At 38.0% G+C, this 8,094-nt stretch overlaps 1 long non-coding RNA gene across 1 annotated transcript; it reads left to right on the top strand.

Annotated features, from left to right (window-relative positions):
- Nucleotides 1-740: 740 nt before the first annotated feature.
- Nucleotides 741-6,637, top strand: LOC121028043 (uncharacterized). The gene is made up of 2 exons (XR_005789039.1): nt 741-3,219; nt 6,203-6,637. It is a non-coding gene; the product is annotated as an uncharacterized LOC121028043 (long non-coding RNA).
- The last annotated feature ends 1,457 nt before the right edge of the window (nt 6,638-8,094 follow it).

Here is an 8,094-nt window from a genome sequence, read left to right as displayed (position 1 = left end):
CCTTCAGGGGGAAGGGGGAAGTAACATTTTCTGAGTATTTGCTGATTTCTGTGATGTAAATATTCTCACCATAGCCAATTTCAAACAATAGGATTTTTTTGAATGTGGAATTTGGAAGAGATGCACACAATTTGCCCTCAGCTACAACATACCACTAATTGGAGCCTTGATAATAATTTTAAAGCACTAGTAACTATCTAGCAATCATAAATCGGGGCTCTCAAATGAGAGGGAGAATTTGTGATTGGAGATATAGTCAAACTAGTTGAGAAAAATAATTTATACTTGAACTAGGAGTTGAAGTTGAGATGATAAAGCAAGAATAGAATAAATCCAAGAATGGGGAAAAATGAAGGGGCTATATAACTATAGGAGAGGTCAATGGTTGAAATAGCTGATTTTCAATTGATAGCACAAAGGTCTAGAGCAGGGATGACTAGAATGTAAACCTGAAGAGACTTCAAAGACAGTTCAGCCAATCAGAAGTCTCAGAAATAGGCAGAGGAATCAGAACTTCAAAAGCAGGCAGTAGCAAGAGATACTCAAACACAGTGTCAACCAAATGAATGCTCTACAAACCATCTGTTTCTGAGTCTCTGAAAGGCATTTAAAAAAATATTTCTGATGCAGTCTGGAGCCTGCTTCAGATTCTGTGTGTCCTTCTCTCTCTGCCCCAACCCCGCTTGCTCGCTCTCTCTCTCTCTGAAAAATAAACATTAATTTTTTTTTAATAAATAAAAAAATATTTCTGATGCAATGTGCCTGGGTTGGGTAAGGACCAAGCTCCGTAAGTGATTTATGTGTAACAGTATGTTTGAGAACCTGGTAAATAATAAAGGCAGAAAGAGTCAGGTTATCAAGGCATCCCAAGAGCAAATAAAAGACATCTGATTTGATATTGGCATTTAGGACAAGCTTTGCAGCAATGCTTGCAAGGAATAGGACAAAGATAATACAAAGCCAATTAATGTGACACACAGGTTAGAACGGATGCGAAGACCTGAACACCGAGGGACACATGAGGCATCCTTAGCTGAAGTACACAAAAGCTCCTGCACACATCACCAAGAAGTTTTTAGCTTCTTAGCAGTGAGTGCCAAGAGAAAATTTTATTCAGAGAAATGACACTACCATTTCACCTGCACAATAGAGTGGAGGACGGAATGCAAAAAACAAGACTTAGTAAGAAGACTAATGAGGCAGCAAATCAAGCATATGATGATAAAGGCATGAAGAACAGTGGTGACAATACGGATGGAACAGTGAGGTTGGTTGTAGAAATATTTTAGTTAGAACTCACATAGGATATTTGATTGGGTATGGAGAATGAGGAATAGGCAGAAACGGAAGAGGATTCCCACATATCCAAAACGGGTGATTCAGCAAACACTTCCATTCTGGAAGACAAGCACCTAAGGAAAAGAGAGATGAAAAAGTGTATATGCATCAAGACTCTTGATTGCAAATGAAAGAAAATAACTCATTTGGCTTAGGGAAAAAAATGACTTTTCTTGCTGCATGGAATCTAAGAAAGGATTAAACCAACAATAGGGTAGTGAACTGTGAGAGCTATGGTGCTGTCTTCCTAGAATATATTTTGATATCCATTCTAATAAGACTTTTATGTTTTGATTAAAGCTATGTCTGACCTACCCACGCACATAGAAATAGCATAGGAACTGGATCTGGCCAATCATAGCACCCATGCTTTTGGCCAGAGTGATTAGCTCAGAGGTGGTCCTAAGACCTGAGCTAAGCCAATCAATCAGGGGACCTCAGGAGACTTTTCATTAACACTAACAGAGATTTTCTCCCTAGAGCTTTTGTCTTTGGGGTCACAGTTTAGGATAGATGAAAGACTGGAGCAGCTTACAACTGTCTTCCTCAGCAGCCTAGAAAAAGCCTACTGGCGGGGGTTTAACTGAGACCAAGTCAAAAGCTGAGGCAAGCAGAGATGCAAGATGGATAAAAAGAGATCTGGCAGTTCTGAAGTGTCAGTTCCAGAAATAAATAGAGGCCTGGTTAATGCAGTTATTTCATTGATCATATTAGCTACTGTAAGCTCCTTCCCAACCATATAAGAAAATAAATTCCTTTTTTCTCCCCTAAGCTAGTTAGCAATGGGACTCTGTAATACAAAATATACTATTCTCCGTTAATACCTCCAAAAGGCCAGAGATACAACTGGGCCTCAGGGAAACTAGATTCAGGGACTGAAATATCACTAGTCCTCCCCCCTTTCATCAATGCCTCTCTCTGGATATTGGTTTCATTCTCTCTCACTACAGACTACTTTTACAGAGTTGGAAATGTGGCCACAACAGCTCCCTAGTTTCACTTTTCATAGGTTCCATCCCTATTTTTGAACTTGGTTCTATCTCTATTTTTAAACTAGGTTTTTATCTCTATTTTTGCACTTGGACGCACAGAGAGTAAATGGCAGTTTTACTCTCTGCCTTTTACTCTCTGTGCGTCCAAGTTCAAAAATTCTAAGAAAGGATTCTAATTGACCCACCTAGTGTCATATAATAATAGATCAGTTCATTGTAACTAGGGTTTTTAAAGACTATGATTGGCTTAGTTTAGGCCAGGTTGACATCCCTGAACCAACCAAATGAGGCCAGCGGGGCAGACTCACGTAAGAAAATAGCAACGCTCAAGGAAGCTCAAGGAGGAGACAGAGGAGTAATTCTGAAAAGAATTGCAGTACTAGTTCTAGAAGAAGCAGAAACATAGCTGTCAGTGTCCCTTCCTGGAAAGATGTTTTAGACATTGTTGAAGTTGAGGCCCAATTCAGGGCCAAAAGAAAGCCAAGGAAATGTGGCCAGTTAAAATTATCAGTCAAGTCTACAGAGGACAATTTATGGATATAATTGATTCTGACGAAACAGATCACCCCAGACTATAAACTGCAAATGTAAACTATAAACTATATATAATTTTACCCTAAGATTACTCAAAACTCCAGTTTTCAAAACAATCATGTGGTTATGTGCTATAGTAGAGTGACATTGTGAGGTAAGAGAAGAGAAAGTGTTGGGAATCACAAAGGCAGGACCTTAGGAACAAAATATCCTAATTTCGATCTCCCTCGTATTGGGCATGAGACAAGGTCATGGACTGGCAGAATCTCAGGACTCCAAGATTTTTGGTCTGAACAACTGGAATAAGGTTGCCACTGGCTAAGAAAGGGAAGATTACAAGAAGGGCAGAGTGGGGGTAAGTTTGAGTTTTCTCTCAGACCTTTAAGTGGAGTTTTCAGGTAAGCTATTCAAAATATGGGACTGGATTTCAGAAGAGCGATCTGGGCCCTCCAACATTAAGAGGTCAGGGATGAAATGAGAAACCACCCAAGCAGACTGATGAAGGAGCCTTCGGAAGATAGGAGACAAACCAGGAGAATGTGGTGTTCTGGAAGCCATATCAATGAAAAATAGCAAAAAGAAAGGAAAAATCAACCATGACAGATCCTGCTGAAGGGTCACGTAAATAATGACAGAGACATAATTGTTGGATTTAGCAATGTGGCTGCCGCCAATGATGTTGACAGTCCCCATTGAGTGATAGAAGCAAAAGACAAAAGTTACACTTTGACCATGAATGCCAGCAGAAAATGCCAACATTAAATTGGATGCAGTTCTGGAAACTAGAAGATGCATAAGACATCTCAGAACTCTTGACTCTTCATGTTCATGTTGTTCCATAAGCCACACCCTTCCCCTATAGCCAGCGACACCATGAGAGAGAGAAATCAGGGAACTGAGAGGCCATTTGATAAACTGGGCACTATTTGTGTGGCTTTTATTTTGCTAAGAGAGACCAAGGATTAGATAAAGCTTCTGCTTAAATGAATAGATTGGACTCGGCTTTTAATTAATTTTTTATTCCTTCTCATGAGCAGTGGAGAGAAAAATCAAATCTACTAAAGATTAAACTAAAGGAACTACATTTATATTCATATTGGATTTTTTGCCTGTGCTAAGTGTTTCACCTTCATGGGTCCTTTTTAGTATGGTTTTTCCAGTTTTATTGAAGTATAATTAACAAATAAAAATGGTGTGTATTTAAGGTGTACAATGTGATGATTTGACGTACATATACATTGTGAAATGATTACCACAATCAAGCTAATTAGCATATCCATCACCTTACATCCAGTTACCTTTCTGTGCGTGTGTGTGGTGAAAAGACTTAAGGTCTCTCTCAGCAAATTTGAAATATATAAAACAATATTTTAACTAGTCACCAACTATACATGACATTTCCAGAAGTTATTCATCTTATAACTGAAAGTTTGTACCCTTTGACCAACATTTCCCCATTTTCCTTGCCACCCTCTCACCCCGGCCCTGGCAACCATCATTCTGTACTGTGCTTCTCTGAGTTTGAGTTTTTTAGATTCCACATACAAGTGAGATCATGCAGGGTTTTTTTTTTCCCTTTCTGTGACTGGTTTATTTCACTTAGCATAACATCCTCTAGACTTATCCATGTTGTCTCAAATGGCAGGATTTCCTTCTTTTTTTACGGTTGAATTCTCTTCCATCACTATATATATATATATATATATATATATATATATGTATATATGCACACACGCACGCACACACACACATAATATTCCATTATATATCACATTTCTTTATCCATTCATCTGTTGACAGACACTTAGGTTGTTTCGTTGTTTCCCTATGTTGGCTATGCTGCAGCTAACATAGGAATACATATCTCTTTGAGATACTGATTTAATTTAATTTGGATATATACCCAGAAATGGGGTTGCTGGATCCATCATAAATTTTCATTAATACACTTTGCACATCAGATGCATAGCTAATGGTTTACAATTTTTTTCAAATATATCTAATATTTTCCTTGTGATTATTTAGCAACCGTAAAGCTATCTCTTACTAGTGGTTCTGACCCATGAAATTGAATTACATCCAATTTTCATCCTAAAGGGAGAAATCAATATGATAAGCTTGAAAATGAGACATCTACCTGAAAAATACAAGGATAGTGGTAACATAGTAAAAATAGGAGGACTCATAAGTCAGAAACCAAAAAAAATCAAGATGTAGCTGATTATATCAGTGAAGGAAGCAAGCTTAGAGAATTTTCGAGTATGCGTGTCAAGACACATAGATGTATTAGTTCTTTACCTGTGTCAGATACTGACTTGCATGTGCATTTCAGGTCTATGTAGTCAGAAAAAGGCACAAATCTCACGATATTTTGAAAATTATATTGAAAACTAATAACTCCAAGTACTGAAATCACAGACATTTTGGCTTACAACTGCCACTGTCACTTACTACAGCTAAGTGATTCTGAGCAAGTTACTCTTTGAACTTGGGTGTCCTCATCCATAAAATGGAGATAAGACTAGCATGTGCCTCCTCAAGGTGTTCTAAGTCTGGAACAAGATAATGAAGATAAGGGTCTTATGTGCCGTGCCTGCCCAAAGTAAATGTTCAATAATTATTATTTGTGTTGTTTTTATACTCCCTCCAGAAGGCTTTCTTTTAGAGCCCCATCAGTGCCTTTCTTTCCTGACTTAATTCTCTACCTCACTTAGAGCTCTTGCTAGATTTCATCAATGATATGCTCATCAGCACCCCCGATGATCTTTCTCCTTTGTCATTCCACCATAAGTATTATGCTGACTTTCACCTTGTGGAACACTGTTAAAGAAATATCACATGGTCAGACCAACCAGCAAGGTATGAGAGGCCATATATGTTCATTGGAGGGCATGTTAAAGATTATTTATGCAAAAGGATTTCCTTTTAGCTAAGATTTGAGTCAAGAGATTTTAAATTTCTGAAGAGTAAAATTAAGCAAAAACTTTGAATGTAGCACTATAATAAGTTTTGGTCTTCTAAAGATGTAGCCTTCAAATTACCTAGACAAACTGTTCCTTTGTTTTTAGAAAATCAACAGGTGATCCCTTTAGCTATATAAATGTAAGGCAAGTTCTTTGTTCTTGACAAAATTGTGGCACTCTGTAGCTGAAGTCAAGTGTTGTAGTTTGATCCGTCATCATGCAAGGTAGGATCAGAGTTAGATCTGTGAGAATACGGACTTCATTTCTATTATTATTATTATTATTATTATTATTATTATTATTATTACTACTACTACTACTGGTTGACTTATTTCTCTGATTTTTTGTTTCCTTTTTGCTTGTTATGTTTTTGAGGATTGTTTGCAAGAGATGAGGCACAGAAGAGAGAAGCAGCTTTCCTGAAAGACTTAGCATGAACAGAGTGCTCTAAGACCCAGAAGATATCATAGTGAGAAGAGGCATCCCCTGAGGTCCATATAGAACCATTCAATGCTCTGCTCCCTTGGTGAGCAACAGCTATGAGAACATGGCTAGGGTGCCACCTGCTCATCAGTCACAGCAAGAGGAGGTCTTTCTCAGACGACTTGGATGGTAGTGATTGTTAGCCTGGGGAAGCTAACACAAGAAAGGAAGAATACGAAGATGTCACACTGGGAGTGTGAGCACTTGGGAGGCTCCCTTTGGAGATTGCCAGACATAATTGCAAGACTCTTGGATGCTGAGGTCTTGTCAACATACTGTGGGAGGCATTGTAATTTGGTCATTAAAAATAAAAGAGGCTTAATCTTACATACAAAGACTGATGAGGATTTCTCCCAACATCCTTACACTACATTTTTTTATTAGATACAATCTCTTCAAGTGTCTTGAACAAGATTACCCAGGAAGAGACAGCAACTTAGGCCCCAATATTTTAAACTATAGGAAGTTGTAATAATAGCAACAAACAACGCAAAACAAAGGAAAAATCTTCTCTACCATTCATCAGTCCCGAATCAGAACTGTAGATAAAGCCAAGTGGAAATTTATCAGAAAACAACATTTCTCCCAAATATATGCTGCAGCCATAAAGTGTCATAAGAGTGCAAATATTGGAGCATCTACTGATTTCTTACTGAGAAATCTTTTTCTCTAAAATCATAGACTATCAGAAACACTTTTGTTTGAAATGATTCAGTAGTAATAAAACATCCCACTCTTGTCTGGAAGAGTTCAGCTGTGACACAGCGAAGCAGCCTTGATTTACAGGCCACGTGCAGAGCTTCAGATAGCAGGTCTCTGCAAATAACACTTGACATCTATTTTAACTTTCTTTCCAAGAAAGGTCCACTTTAGAGGCACCTGGATGGCTCAGTTGGTTAAGTGTCCAACTCTTGATCTCAGCTCAGGTCTTGATCTCAGGGTTGTGAGTTCAAGCCCCAACTTGGGCTCCTCACTGGGCATGAAGCCTACTTAAAAAGGAAAAGAAAAAAAAAAGGTACATTTCACAGTCCAGAACTGATATTGGTCCCTTTACATACTGCCCATCAAAACACTGTTGCATTTACACTGCACCCAAACTCCAATGTTTGGTAAAATCCTTAACTCTTTTCCTTCCTTTGCTGAAACATCCCACAATTCCTTTGTTGTGCTGTCTCCCACATCTCAATGAGTCTGTACATCTGGCTTATTTAGTGGAAGGTTTGTCCCATATGGTCTCAGGCTGATTGGGCTAGGAAAAAAACATGTCCCACATTTTAGAGTCTCCTTTAAGCACATTGATCTGTCTGTATTTTATCCTATTCCATAAGTGGAAGTAAAGAAAATAACCTAATTGCAAAACAAAGTATGTTTATAGATAAAAGTTTCCATATTATAAACATAGAAAGGTCTTGAGACCAAAGAGGAAAAAAATCAGACTTTAAAATGAAAAAAAAAAAAAAAAAAACAGAGTTGGTTTCCTTTCACTCTACTAAAATGTGGTCTGTGCCTCTTAGAGTACAACAATGGTCAAAAAGAGGGGTTTTTCTTCTTACTAATATAATGAAACAAGTAATATGACAACGACCACCGTATCACTTGAGTGATACTGAAAACTTTGAAATATGAACCTCAAAAACCTCTTCCCAGTCCTCATTCTTGGCCTATGACCTTGTTTTCTATCTCATTGAAGCAGAAAAAAGTGAAAAGCCAGAAAAGAGTGTGTCAAATTCCCACTTCTCACTCTTTTGCAATTGCACTGATACACTGTTCCTATCAGTGACTTC

The sequence above is a fragment of the Herpailurus yagouaroundi genome, unplaced genomic scaffold (genome assembly GCF_014898765.1).
Source record: "Herpailurus yagouaroundi ecotype Mexico unplaced genomic scaffold, PumYag 28, whole genome shotgun sequence".
Classification (NCBI taxonomy): Eukaryota; Metazoa; Chordata; class Mammalia; order Carnivora; family Felidae; genus Herpailurus; species Herpailurus yagouaroundi.
Note: the sequence above shows the minus strand (reverse complement) of the source record. Positions and strands in the feature narration are given on the sequence as shown.